Here is a 15478-nt window from a genome sequence, read left to right as displayed (position 1 = left end):
ATTCCGGACTTCAAGCTCTATTACAAAGCTGTCATCATCAAGACAGCATGGTACTGGCACAAAAACAGACCCATAGATCAATGGAACAGAATAGAGAACCCAGAAATAGACCCTCAACTCTATGGTCAACTAATCTTCGACAAAGCAGGAAAGAATGTCCAATGGAAAAAAGACAGCCTCTTCAATAAATGGTGCTGGGAAAATTGGACAGCCACATGCAGAAAAATGAAATTGGACCATTTCCTTACACCACACACAAAAATAGACTCAAAATGCATGAAGGACCTCAATGTGCGAAAGGAATCCATCAAAATCCTTGAGGAGACCACAGGCAGCAACCTCTTTGACCTCAGCCGCAGCAACATCTTCCTAGGAACAACGCAAAAGGCAAGGGAAGCAAGGGCAAAAATGAACTATTGGGATTTCATCAAGATCAAAAGCTTTTGCACAGCAAAGGAAACAGTTAACAAAATCAAAAGACAACTGACAGAATGGGAGAAGATATTTGCAAACGACATATCAGATAAAGGACTAGTGTCCAGAATCTATAAAGAACTTAGCAAACTCAACACCCAAAGAACAAATAATCCAATCAAGAAATGGGCAGAGGACATGAACAGACATTTCTGCAAAGAAGACATCCAGATGGCCAACAGACACATGAAAAAGTGCTCCATATCACTCGGCATCAGGGAAATACAAATCAAAACCGCAATGAGATAACCCCTCACACCAGTCAGAATGGCTAAAATCAACAAGTCAGGAAATGACAGATGCTGGCGAGGATGGGGAAACCCTCCTACACTGTTGGTGGGAATGCAAGCTGGTGCAGCCACTCTGGAAAACAGCATGGAGGTTCCTCAAAATGTTGAAAATAGAACTGCCCTATGACCCAGCAATTGCACTATTGGGTATTTACCCTAAAGATACAAATGTAGTGATCCAAAGGGACACATGCACCCGAATGTTTATAGCAGCAATGTCCACAATAGCCAAACTATGGAAAGAACCTAGATGTCCATCAACAGATGAATGGATCAAGAAGATGTGGTATATATACACAATGGAATACTATGCAGCCATCAAAAGAAATGAAATCTTGCCATTTGCGACAACATGGATGGAACTAGAGCGTATCATGCTTAGTGAAATACGTCAAGCAGAGAAAGACAACTATCATATGATCTCCCTGATATGAGGAAGTGGTGATGCAACATGGGGGCTTAAGTGGGTATGAGAAGAATAAATGAAACAAGATGGGATTGGGAGGGAGACAAACCATAAGTGACTCTTAATCTCACAAAATAAACTGAGTGTTCCTGGGGGGAGGGGGGTTGGGAGAAGGGGGTGGGATTATGGACATTGGGGAGGGTATGTGCTTTGTTGAGTGCTGTGAAGTATGTAAACCTGGTGATTCACAGACCTGTACCCCTGGGGATAAAAATATATGTTTATAAAAAATAAAAAATTATATTAAAAAAATAATAAACCACCATTTTGCACCAAAAAAAAATATATTTATACTTTTCATTAAATGTATGTAGCAGTAACTATTCATCAGAAAATAACACTTCCGGGGATGTCACATGCAAGCACAAGTGAATATCATTTACCGTGGCCAAATTTAAACAGATAACTATAAATTCAGCTACACATATGCGCATACACATATACATAACACACATTATAGGAATACTACTATGTATGTTTTATATATACACTTATATATGTAGTTCAAATAAAATAGAATTACATTAAGATGGCCACTTGGGTGTTGCCTGTGTGGCTCAGTCAGTTAAGTGTCCAACTCGATTTTGACTCAGGGTCATGAGATTGAGTCTTTTCAGTGGGGAGTCTGCTTGGGATTCTCTCTCCCTCTGGTGCTCTTTCTCCAAAATAAATAAATCTTAAAAAAAAAGTCCACTTGAATTAGTCTGATGAGGTAAATCAGAATTATTTAGATGAGATTGAACTGAATCATCTCTATTTCCTTGTAATCCTCCCTTGCCATCTTTTATTTGCCAGTAAGAGCCACCAATCACTGTGTAAAAAGAGCTAGTACCACATTCTTTCAACAGAAATTGAAATAGGAAGAAAAATTTGTAAGAACAATAAAAGTCACAAGATTTCTCACTCAGTTATCTATACCATCGGGGGAGGTTAGCTAGCAGATAACCCTTGGATAATGACTATATCTGGGTTAAATAAAGCACACAGTCATCCAACCTTTACAACACACCTGCTGACAAAAGTCTAGGTTTTGTTCTTGAGGTGACTTGCAAATATTTAGGAAAATGCAATTTAATGGCTAAAGTAGGAACACAAATAGAGGAGGAATAGAAAAGGTTATTTGCAAGAAACAAAAATGAAAAGAGCAATTCAAAGAAGTAAGACTGCACCTAGTCATAGCATTGTGCTTGGTAATTAATTTGGAAAAAAAAAAATTGTGACTAGTGACTCCAAATTCGGCATGATTGAAGTTTTCATGGGATTGAGCATGGTGAATAATAATCATGATATTGAATTATCCAAATGATAATGTTTCCAGGTGTTTTTGTTTGCTTCTTTGTTTTCAGCCCTTTGAGCTTCATAGATTCCCAGATACTCCTGAGCAAAGACCAGAGTCAGCCCGCGGGTAACCAGCATTGGCCACATTACCTGCAGCTCAGCTCCTTAGCAAATTTGACTTAAAAAGCCTTAAAGCTTTGAGAAGGGTGTGCTTTCCTCCAGTAGTTACAGTCATGCTTTAGAGGACAGCTTGGTGTATTGTGCATAGGTTTAAGATATACCAGGTTTAACTGGACATAACCAATAAAAGCTTCAGGTTGCAAATGAAAGTTACCTTCATTAAAATGATTTGAGCATTGTGTCTGGACTCTGAGAAACCAAGAGAGGGATTTGGAGAAGAGAGGGGGAGTGGCTTGGGTGAGCCTGGTGGTGGGTATTAAGAAGAGCACATATTTCATGGAGCACTGGATACGGTGCATAAACAATGAACCTTGGAACACTGAAAAAAATTTTAAAAATTTAAAAAAAAAAAGATATTCTCAATCCCTAAAGCCAGCATACTGCAAAGCTGAATCTTAACCCAAACATGTATTCCATTTCTGGGAACAAAAAGTACTATAGTTCAGGTTTACCTACTCAAGTGTCTCACACACGTGAATCTCATCTTTTATTTGCATGACAGAAGAAAAGGAGGATGAGAACAGCTAAGTAGCCACAGAAGAGAACTGAAAAGTTGAGGGTACGAGTGTGTGCAAGAGTATGTTTGGGTGTGTATATTAGATACAAGTATGCGCTCCAGTATACGTATATTCGGTGTTGTTCCAGCCAGAGTAACACTTTGGTCTCTCTTGTTCACCCGTGCTCCTAGAACAGCATCTTGGCACCATATTAGAAACTCAGTAAATAATCAGACATCTAGGTCAGTGCAAATCGAATATAAGATTTAGCTATTTGCCACAGTGAAATAGGTTTCCCAGCAAAACTAGAAGGGGGCTTCTCAACCCCAGCGCTATTAACATATTGGAGCAGATAATTCCCATTTGTAGGGAGCTGCCCCATACATTGTAGAATGGTCAATAGATCCCTGGCCTCTACTCATCAGATCCCACAGCGCTCCCTCCCCAGCTGTGACACCAAAAATGTCCCCACAGCAGGGACAGAAGATGAGATCATTCCTCCCAACATTTTAGGAAACGAACATGTCAAGGGGAAGAGGTTGGGCGGAATACTGGCCTCCCATCTCCCTGACTTACCTGCACAGGGAGCAGCGGCAGGAACACCCACCTATCTTCCCCAGGGTTTATGTCAGTTTCAGATGTGCCCCAACAGCAAAGAGGGTACCGCTGCTCTCTGCTCCGCTGTGACGCAGGGTCTGCCCCTACACGGGGCATTTCTGTGATTTTTGTAGGGTAAATTCAGCTGTGGGCTGGCGAGAGTCCTTTAGAAAAACCAGGTGTCTACAGTACTGAGCCATGTTCTTTGATTAAGCTATTGGTAACAAGTGTCCTGTTAGTAATAAGGTTCCAGCTGGATCTCCTTCTTTCTGATTCTCCTGTCTTATTTTTAAAATGTGTTTCGTACATGGAAGAAAACATAAAAGAGTTACTTACCCCACAAAGAAACCCCAAACTGAAGAAAATCTAGGTCTATATTTCCCTTAATTTGATCCTAAGCAGAAAAGCCAGGAAAATCAGTATTTTACATACAATGAAGAGAAAGTTGAAATTTGGGACCTTAATTCAAGTCTGAAAACTAATAGTTGCTCCATAAATATTTACTAGATGAGCACAGAGAGTCCTGGGATTAGACGAAACAGATGATGAGTGCCCTTGTACCTACTGAACCCAAAGTAAAACTATAATTGCACCAAGCAGAATGTTAATTTAACGGGTAAAAGAAAGCTGAGAACCCCTGCATAAATGAATCCCAGTGCTCTCTAAATTAAGGTGACCAAAACACCTGCATGTTTTTGCCTTCCCTCAAAAAGCGGAATTATTTTAGGCTGCACAGAGCCTGTCATCCTCAAACACACAGATCAGCTCCCATGATGGTAATTGACAAGGGTTATTGTTCCCAAGAAATGTGTTTCCTTTAATCAGATGGTCCTTTGGAAGAACTGTACTTCCTTCCTGGGAAACTTCTGCGTTGTTACACTGGTCTGAACAGTGAGTTAATTTAGGATAGATTTATTTTAAGTTTTGATAACCTTGGCAGATAAGGAACTCCACGTGTTTTTTAATGTTTCCCAGTAAAAGCAAAACAAACATTTTCTTCCAATTTATTTTCTTTTCATCTTGAAAGTAGTTTTATGATTTTCATTCCTCTTTCATTGATATTTAGGCAAGTGTTTATTTTCCCAAAGTTATTTGAGGCTGAAGGACCCATTAAGATTTTTAAAAGCATTTTAGAGGATATTATATAATAGTCGCAGTGCACAAGAGCAAATGTAAAAGACACACATATAGTCATCTATCACTATATAGTAATGCAGCTATCACTGAAGGAAGAGCTGTGTACCTACTACCTAGGCAAAGACATTGCTCGTTTCCATTATCACTGATGTGCCTATATTCCTGTCCTTAACTTTCTTTTCCTCCCTCCTAGGGAAACCGTGATCCTGAATATTATGTTAATATTATGTTAATCCAGAATCTTATGGAAGAATATTCCATGATTTTTCATTACAAATTTTATAGCTCTCTAGATCTATATGCCTATTTATATAGATGTAACTATATATGTTTCTATGTATATATGTCACTATGTCGATGTATAATGGCAGCATGTATATGTACATATGTAATCACAAATGTAATACTAAAATGAAATATTAAATACATTATTAATTCTAGGCATGTATATTGTATCTGTTATTTAGTATACATGTATTTATATATACACGCATATACATTATTAACAATGTATTTAGTATTTAGTTTGATGTGCTCTTAACTTCATAACGGGAATTACACTGTATACATACCTCTGCAATTCTTTTTCAGGCAGAAAAGTGATTGTAAAATGAAACAACATGATTTGTAAGGAAGACAAACCATAAGAGATTCTTAATCTCAGGAAATAAACTGAGGGTTGCTGGAGGGAGGGGGGTGGGAGAGATGGGGTGGCTGGGGGCGGACACTGGGGAGGCTATGTGCTATGGTGAGTGCTGTGAAATGTGTAAGACTGACGATTCACAGACCTGTCCCCCTGAGGTAAATAATACATTATATGTAAACAACAAAAAAAAATAGAAAAGTGATTGTCTATGATTAATGTTTTATGATGCATATAGCTATTATTCATTTTATTTACTGAGTATACTTTGATTATACAACAAAACCATCATTTATTTTTAAATTGGTTGGTTAATGCACATTTAAGGCAGTTCTTGTTTTTCTATAATGACTTGTGACGATGTGACCACCCTTGAAATTAGCATTTGGAGCACTCGTGCAGGAGTTTCTCTGAAGGCAATAGCTAGGAGTGGAAAGTAGACTCAACTTCACAAGAAAATTGTTTTTCAACATGGGTTTACCAGATATATTTTGAAATTAACAGTAAGAATTACCATTAAGTATATTATCTCCAATAATTGGATTGGGCAGCTTTTGTAATTTTCCTGGTCTATTGGATTTAGAATAATATTTTTTGTGTACTCAATATGCATTTTCCTAATCAATAGTGAGGTTGAACAGGCTTATGTGTTTATTTCCCATTTGTGTTTGCTCTTCTGATAAATCCTATTCATGCTTTGTCTCTTCCTCTATTAGCTGACTTTTCTTCTTCTAGCTTTGGGACAAAGGTTCTTAATATATTTTAATTTACACTTCTCTTCTAGTTAAAAAACCAGAAATACCTTCTGATGTTGTATGACTTAGTTTTATATTTTCACAATATTTAGGTGGTATGTGTAGCATATTTTAAAAAATTTGAAGTATGGGGCTTTGCTTGGCTCAGTCATTAAGCATCTGCTTTCAGCTCAGGTCATGATCCCAGGGTCCTGGGATCCAGCCCCGCATCAGGCTCCCTTCTCAGTGGGAAGCCTGTTTCTCCCTCTCACACTCCCCTTGCTTGTGTTCCCTCTCTCATTGTCTGTCTCTCTCTGTGTCAAATAAATAAAATATTTTTAGAAAATTTAAAGTATGAATTTTCAATCTTTCTTTGATTTTTTTTGTGTTTGTCTATGTCTTATGAAGTGATTCTCTACCCTGGAGTCATATTGATATTCTTTTACATTGCAGCTAATAATCCTGAAGTTTTTCTTTCCACATATAAGACTTTAACTACATAAACTACATCTGTGCACAAAATACAAAATAAGGATCCATTTTTATTTTGTTCACATATTGAAAAAAAGTTGTCCCAGTATCATTTATTAATCGTTTCATCTTTTCTGTTGGTCCGTAAGGCCATCTTTGTTATGCGCCAAAACTGCCATGTGTGTATGAATCTGTTGCTTTGCCCCATATTCTGTTCCTGGAATGAGTAAAAAAGTTGGGGGAACCACAAGGAAATGTTGAAGTGAAGATGGGTAAAGAGGGTGTCCATGAGAAAGTCCAGCAATATTGACAGCAAGAGAGAGAGAGAGAGTGCTGTTACACAGGGGAGTTGGTCAAAAAAGCAAATATAGTAAGGATAGTAGGAGGTAGGTTTCTCTCTGCTGAGAAAGGAGTGACATGTTTGAAAGGGAGGAAACTACAGGGATCCCCGTGGTGTTGGAGAGAAATTGCTAGCGGTAGATATACAGAGGTATGTATGCTGGATGTGTGTATGCACACGCACTTGGACACAGCATTAGTAGTGAGCATAGTGCATGCCTCGGTTTAATCTCTATGTACCATGCTCTGATAAAAGGAAACAGGTCTCTCTGAAGAAATGGCTGAGCTGATAAAATGGCTCAGAGAATACAAGATGAGCATAGAACATCTTCTTGTGCCAACAAACAAAGAAATGCTCCAATAAGAATGGGAATGTCAAAAACACACGAAGACCACATAGAAGGGGCCCCTACTGGCAAAAATTGGGAGAACTGAAGCATTGAAAGGAGTAATAATAATAGATAGTAATAGATTCTAACCCACTGGATAAGGGATGATATTCCATCCCCTGCCATATAAAACAAGTAAAAAATGTGAGTATATGTGAAATATACCATTGTCAATCATGGGTCTAGATCCATCATCACATCAGAGAATCATTTCCTTATTCCACCTGGAAACAAAAACTAAATCAACAAACAAAGTAATATCAAATACAAAATGGCATATTTCCAGGATTTAGTAGTGCAACTGCTCAAGATATGAATATCACACTTGGCTTTGCCAAAACAAGAGGACAGAAGCAACCAACACATATTGTGAGGTCTGTGTTAACTATAACACGAATTGCAATATTTTTGCAAAACTGTGCCTAAGGATCTGGAGAATGAGGTAGTTGAATGCAAGAACTAAACATAATTTTTTTTTTGAGAGAGCATAGTGCTATATAATTTTATGAACAGTTTTATTATAGTGTAGTATCTACAAGGCTTAAGTATTTTTGCATCTTTCATGCAACTATATAGTATCACAGCCAGATAAAAGAATTTCCAGGCCTCAGTCTCACTGATATTTATAGAATATTCTAGAAACTCACAACAGGAAAAACATACACATTTTTTTCAAGTGCACATAGTGTGTTCACTATAAGGGACTATATGGTAGGCTGTAAAACAAATCTGACTGATTGAAACTGAAGGTGGTATGAAGAATATTTTCTGGCCACAGTAGAATCAAATGAAATATTAATAACAATAATATAAGTAGCAAAACCACAAATATTCCCAAACATTTATAAATAATCCATGAATCAAAGACAATGATTATTTGAATGAAGAAAATTATATAGTGAAGAAAATTATAAAAATATTTTGAACTCCATAACAATGAAAATAAAACATCAAAATTTATAGCTTTAAAGTTTATATTGAAAAGAAGAAAAACTTAAAGTCAATGACTATAGATTACATTTTAAGCAGCTAGAGGAAAAAAGAAGCAAAACAAAAAGTAATTTGAAGAAAGAGGATATAAAGATAGGAGCAGAAACAAACAAAATAAGGAACTGACAACAAGAAAGATAGTTAGAACCAGAAGCTCGTTCTTTGAAGAGAGCAACAAAATTTATAAATACCTGGCTGCAGTGATCAAGAAGAGAGAGAGGGCGCAAATCACCATATCAGGACTGAAAGAGACCATAAACCAGTTTTAATAAACAGTCCAATACTTGAGCAGACACTTTGGAAGAGAAAGTCTTAATATAAGCACCTGAAAATATCCTCAATGTCATTAGTCAAGTGGGGGAGGATACAAGTTAAAAGCATAGTAGAGATCATTAAGCCTCCTTAAGAGACTAAAAGTTTGAAAGACCAGAAATACAAAGTATCAGGGAGATGTGTAGCAATCATCATGTTTTGCTTCTGGGAGCGTGAACTGGAACGTTTGCTTTGGAAAGGAGCTTATGTGATTCAAAGTGAATCACAGGGAGATGTGTATCAATATCAGGGAGATGTGTAGCAATCATCATGTTTTGCTTCTGGGAGCGTGAACTGGAACGTTTGCTTTGGAAAGGAGCTTATGTGATTCAAAGTGAATCACATAAATGCCCAGCAATTCCACTCCCAGACATTTATCCAAGATAAATTAAAACACATGCCCTCCCCAAATACTTATATGTGAACTTTCATAAAGGCTTGATTCAAAATGTCCACAAACTGCAAATAACTCAAATGTCTATCAACACTTAAGTGGGAAAAAAAAAACAAACGGCAGTTTAGCAATGAGATAGGATGAACTCTTGATGGGGCACCTGGGTGGCTGTCTGTTAAGCATCTGCCTTCTATTCAGCTCATGATCCCAGGGTCCTGGAATCGGGTCCCACATTGGGTTCCCTGTTCATCAGGGAGCCTGCTTCTCCCTCACCCTCTGCCTGCCACTCCCCCTGCTTGTGTGTCCTCTCTCTCTCTAGGTCAAATAAATGAATAAAATCTGAAGAAGAAGAAGGAGGAGAAGGAGGAGGAGGAGGAGAATGAACTCCTGATGCCCCCAACAATATCAGGAAAAGGACACAAAAGAGCACATTAATTATGAAATCTATATAAATTTGTAAAGTTCTGGAACATACAAAGCTAAGAATGGAAACTAGATTGAAATTAAAACAGTGGTGACCTCTGAGCATGAAGCAGGGGAATGGAAAGTGGGCATAGAAGAACGTTCTGGAATGAAGATAATGGTTTATCTCTTTATTGGCAGGTCTTTCAAAGAGTGAGCATTAAACTCACTGAGTGATATGCTTAAAGTCTGCATTTTGTTGTATGAGAATTTCATATCGATCGGAGAAAAATGCAAAGTTTTTGCAAATGATTGTTGTGATTTTAGAGGTCTTTTGGAGCTTTTTTCAGATGCAATGTTTATGTAGACATTCATATTTATATCTCAAAGTCAAAATTCCCTCACTCCATGTAGCTTTTGTCATGTTTCATGTTTGCTGAAAGCAACAGAATAATCTAAATTTGTTTTATCAAATTCGGCATTCCAGATATATTTTAAAGTGAGCCAAGAGATAATGCTGGTGCATGGGCAAAAGGAGGAACAGTACAGGGGAACTGCTGCTGTTCTGGAGAGGCTGTTGAGGGCTGTAGTATTTGGTGCTGTCTCCAAAAACCTTAGCACGGTTTTCAGAATTAGAAATGCAACTGTTTCTGTGTCCTCAGAAGACCTCAGACCCGCAGCAGCTGCCCTCTGCTAATGAAACTGACTAGAGACGGATGTATAGACCTCTTACTGTATCTAGGAAAACGTCATAGCAATAAAGTTACTTACCAGCACGGTGTTTAAAAAAAAAAAAAGGAATGCTCCTTTTTTGCTGTTTTTTTCCAATGATGAGGTGGCTAATGAAAACAGTTGATAAGTTCATGTTTTGTAATTACCATTCCTATCTTTTGAGGCATTTGTATTTGCTATGACAAATTCTTATACTCCTTAATTATGCACAAAGATATAATTTTTTTTCCGTTTTATTTTTTGAGAGAGAGAGCGTGAGAGCAGAGGGGTGGGTGTTGGAAGGGTCAGAGGGAGAGGGAGAGAGGGAATCTTAAGCAGACTCCATGCCTAGCATGGAGCACGACATGGGGTTCAATCTCATGACCCTGAATCATGACCTGAGCCAAAACCAAGAGTCAGACACACAGCCAACTGAGCCATCAGGCACTCCTGTACAAAGACATTATTTAAAATACTTTGCAGGCCTTTAAATTTACTAACTAAACTTGGTCTCTACGCAAAGCAACACAATATAACTGATATTCCAATAAAGTTGTATTTGGCTCATTTCCTGGAACAATGCAGGCAAGCACACTTGTATAAGGCTTAGACCACCAGATGGAGGGTCAGAAACGGTGAGGGCTCCAGCAACTGGTGCTCCAGAAAGGTCGATGGGAAATAATTTCAACCTTTAAGTCTTCGTTTTAAGAGAAGGTAGAAAAGTCCCAGGAATTTACTTTAATAGAGGAGGGAAATTTGAAAGCTACAGATCTCCAGTGCCGGATGGAGCAATTAAACGTGCTCTGCTTTGTAGCTAATGTGTTGTTGCTCGAAGCAATGCCCGTGGCATGACCGCCCTGGGAGTGAGGCTGGTTATTTCTTCTTTTGCAACTTTCTTTTTTTTTTTTTTCCTCCTAATATCATCTCTTGAAGGGCACTGAGGCCAAAATTTGATATAGCTGATAGATGGGTTTACTTATTTGTTTACCCGACTGACCGTCACTGTGTTTCACTTTGAAACATTGAGCATCTCTGATGAGAAATGGGCCATTTTCTTCTGTAGGAAGTAGATTCAGCCCCACTCCCGCAGAGCTGTGGGTTGACTTTTAGACCAAGTTTTGCTGGTGGGGCTTGGTGTTAAGCATACTCACGACCCGGAAGCCAAAAGGAAAACAAAGCGAGACAAAACCCGTTGGATTACTTAAGAATTCACCATCAGAGTTTTACCTGTCATGTCTGCTAACATTTTATACCAGATACACTTGACTACGAGAAGATAACTCAGAGCAACATAATGTAAAATTAATATAAACTGGAATATTGCCTCTTGTTTTATCATACCGATTTTGCATTTTAAGGGAAGTGCCAGAAAATCAACCACATGCTTAGTAGTGAGGCTTCAGACTTCCTCGTTCCCCTCCCCCTCCCTCCCTTCCTTCCTTCTCTTCATAAATAGTTTTTCTCCCCCAGTCTGGCATACTGAGGTATAGTTTACATACAGTAAACACCTTCAGCTGTGTCATCACCACAGCAATCGATATACAGAAAATTTCCATTACCCCAAAAATATCCTCTGTGCCCCTTTTGTTCTCAGCATCATCCTCACGCCTACCACCTGAAAAACAGTTTTCTATCCCGATTTTGTGATTTTCAGACCATCATATAAATGGTATCACAGACTTTCTACTCTTTTGAATCTGGCTTATTTCACTTAGCATAATGCATTTGTAGCATATGTTGGCAAATATATTGATATTCTGTTTTATTATTATTTTCTTGGGTGGACATACTCAGTTTGTTTGTAGAGTGATCAACTGAAGGACATTTGGGGTTTGTCCAGGTTTTGTGGGTTATGAACAAAACCACTATAAACTTTCATGTAGGTTTTTACGGGATTACATATTTCCATTTGTCTGGCATGCGTATGTAGTGATAGGATTGACAGCCTCCATGGGAAGCATATGTTAATTTTCATAAGAAACTATCGAACTGCTTTCAAATTGGCAGTTCAGTTTTGAATTCCTGGCAACAAAATAGGAGGGTTCCCCTGGCTCTACCTTCTCGCAAGCACTTTGTATGATAGATTTTTGTGGGGTTTGTTCTTGTTTTTATTTCCTTGTTTCCTTGTTGTTTGTCATTCTAACTGGTGTATAGTAAGTGGATTGTTCCTGAGTGAGCGTCTAACATGTATAAGCATGGACCAGACACTGAAGGTATAGACACTGATCTACTGGAGCTGGCCCGCCGGCAGAGTGTGTATGTCTTGTCTCAAGTCTGTGCTGTTATGTCCCATCCATAGCTTGGAATTAGCCATGAAACCACAGAAACAATCCCAAGTCAGGGGGGTTATCTTATCGTTTGTTTTATTTTGTTTTGTTAGATTTTTTCTCCATGTAATCAGCTCTCCAACATTTGCCGGCACACCACTGGCCATTGCCTCCTCCAAGCACGTGTTCTAGAAAAATATAGTGAGTGCAACAAAGGGGAAAATCAGTGTCTTCCAGAAAATACAGGAAAAATGCTTTATAATAATGTATTAAAGACAGACTAGGGAAAGTAAAGGTGTTATGGGTGCCTAATTCAGAGACTGACCTTCAAGGACTAAGGAATGCTTCAGTTGAGAACCACAGGATGAAAGCATCCAGGTGAATGCTCATAGTGGGAAGAGGAGAGTCATGACCAACTGATGAGAGACACCAGTAGAAAGCAGAGCGAGCCAGACCTGAAAACAGACAGAGAGCATGGGAAGAGAGGCCAAAAGTGCATCTGGAGGTAGAAACCTGTGTCAGGTAATTAAGGGTCTTGGGAGCTGCGTTAAAAATTTGAACTTTATCCTGAGGATTCATGGAGCCCCTAAAGTACAGAGTTAGTTCACCATTGCAAAGATAAATGGAAGAGAGCTCAGAAGCCGCTGGAGGCAGCAGCCAAGGTGACCCAGAAGTGTGGTTTATCTTCCACGTGGAAGCCCTTTTTTAAGTGTATTTCATGTTAGCTGACCAGATGCACAGTATTGGGCTGGACTGAATTACAACAATGGTGAAAATAACAATACAGACTTGGGTAAGCTTGCCATCCATTGACCTTCCCCCTACCATCAATGCACACACAGTGCAAGGGATTCATGGGTCTGGACACTAGGAAGAGTGTGCACATCATGAGACATGGTGGTCCTGTTGCCTAGACCGAGCGAGGAGCTAGCCAGCAGACAAAGCTTAAAACCATGGGAACATTTCCTCCTATGCCGATAATGTAAGAATTCACCATATCACCATATAGGGAAATCTTTCCTGTACTACAATTACCACCTTCTGATTCTACCTCTTGTTTTGTCACTCAGTCTCTAGCATGATTATATTATATTGAAATGAAATTAGAAAAACAAATCTTTCTATCCCCTTTAATGACTGAAATTTAAATAATGAATTAAGGCATCAAACTCAAGTCATTAAAAAAGAAGCAACAAAAGGCTTTGTATCCGAATTTACATAGAAATGGCCTCTCAGAGTTATTTTTTGGATTCCATTTTTACACTGGTGGAAGAATAATACCACTTCTCTTAAGTTTCATATTGATGAAAATACAAGGCAAACAAGGAATATTGTGTACTTCAGGCAAGTTAGACAGAGAAGGACCATTTTGGCTGCTTTAATTTGGAAAACGAGTTAAATCTAATGAGATAGTTCGTTTTCAGAATGAAAATCTCAATTGACCCCAGTTCGAATCACTGCCTAATCTAGCCGGATTATTTAGGTCAGTGTCACATATTCTATTCCCCATCTTTCTGTCAACGGGAAGGGTGAGATCAAAAAAAGGATTAAATAAACACATGGAATCCTATGACACTTAAAGAATGGTCTTTTATTGTTCTAGGTTTATGCATATTTAATATTTGATAAAATAATGAATAAATGTTTACTTTACTAGTTCCTCAGTGGAAATACCGATTTTAATCTTGCAATTCAGACAAAACTTCTATTACCTAATGTCATATTGATGAGACAGATGATAGATAAATAGACGTTCAGATGATAGATAGATAGATGGAGATAGACAATCTATCTTCTATAGGTGCAGAAGTAAGTTTTTAAAACCAAGGAAAACCCTTATTAAACCCAGAACTCTAATTGGAAAGCAAAAAATATGAGAAACTCTAGAAGACCTTGCTTTTCTAACATAATGCACAATGTATTTGCTGTTTGAATTCATTCATTCATTCATACACTCATTCAAAAACTATTTATGAAGCATCTAGTAGGTACTTTGGCACTCTTCCATGTTCTAGGACCCCAACATTAAGCAAAATAGACCATCAAATCCCAACTGTCATGAAGATAAATATATATATATATATATATATATATATATATAGGCTGTATTTGAGATGTATTTTGGACCACGAATTAAGGACCACTGAGCATTCAATATGAAAGATGAAGAAAGGGAAGAGTCAGAGACAAGTGAGATTTGGAAGGAAGGGAGGAAAGATCTGGAAAGAGATGTACCAAGGATTTAGCTTGAAATGTCTCCTTGAAATGTCAGGGAGGCAATTAATTGTAAGTTAAATTGGATCTCAGAGGAAGCATCTGAGAGAGAAAAAGTAGAAGTTGTGAGAATGTGTATCATACTTTAAATCATTGGATCATGATACTGTAAGACAGAGAAGAGAACAGGATAAAGACTGAGCCTGGCGGGTCCCCAACATTTAGAGACAAAGTAAAAATGAACCAGCAATGAACACCATGATGGGACAGCAAGAAAGGGAAGTGGCAAGCTATTATACTGGATGGCATGAGAAAAGCCAAGGGGAAGAACATCGAAGAGAGAGAGAGAGGGAGTCATCGAGAGTACTGAATTCCGCCTTATGAATGCACTCACACTATTTACAATGTTACATATATATTTTTTTCAAGTGTGTCTTGTACTTTCCAGATGTTTATTCTTGGCACCAGGTGAAGTCAGGAAGGTGCGGTCAATCCCTTATGTTACCCAGGGACAAGTCTGAGTTAAGAAGGTAAAATGCCTGTTCTCCATACCTCTCATGCATTTCAAGCACACAGTGTGTTTTCACGATTTGTGTCTCTGTGATTTAGCCAAGGTATAAAGAAAAATTACTTGAGTTAAATGGCTTTTCTTGTATTTTCTAAGGGCCTAATGCCATGAAAGACATTCTGCTG

This window comes from Mustela lutreola, chromosome 4 (genome assembly GCF_030435805.1).
Source record: "Mustela lutreola isolate mMusLut2 chromosome 4, mMusLut2.pri, whole genome shotgun sequence".
In the NCBI taxonomy this organism is placed as follows: domain Eukaryota; kingdom Metazoa; phylum Chordata; class Mammalia; order Carnivora; family Mustelidae; genus Mustela; species Mustela lutreola.
This window is presented reverse-complemented; position numbering follows the sequence as displayed.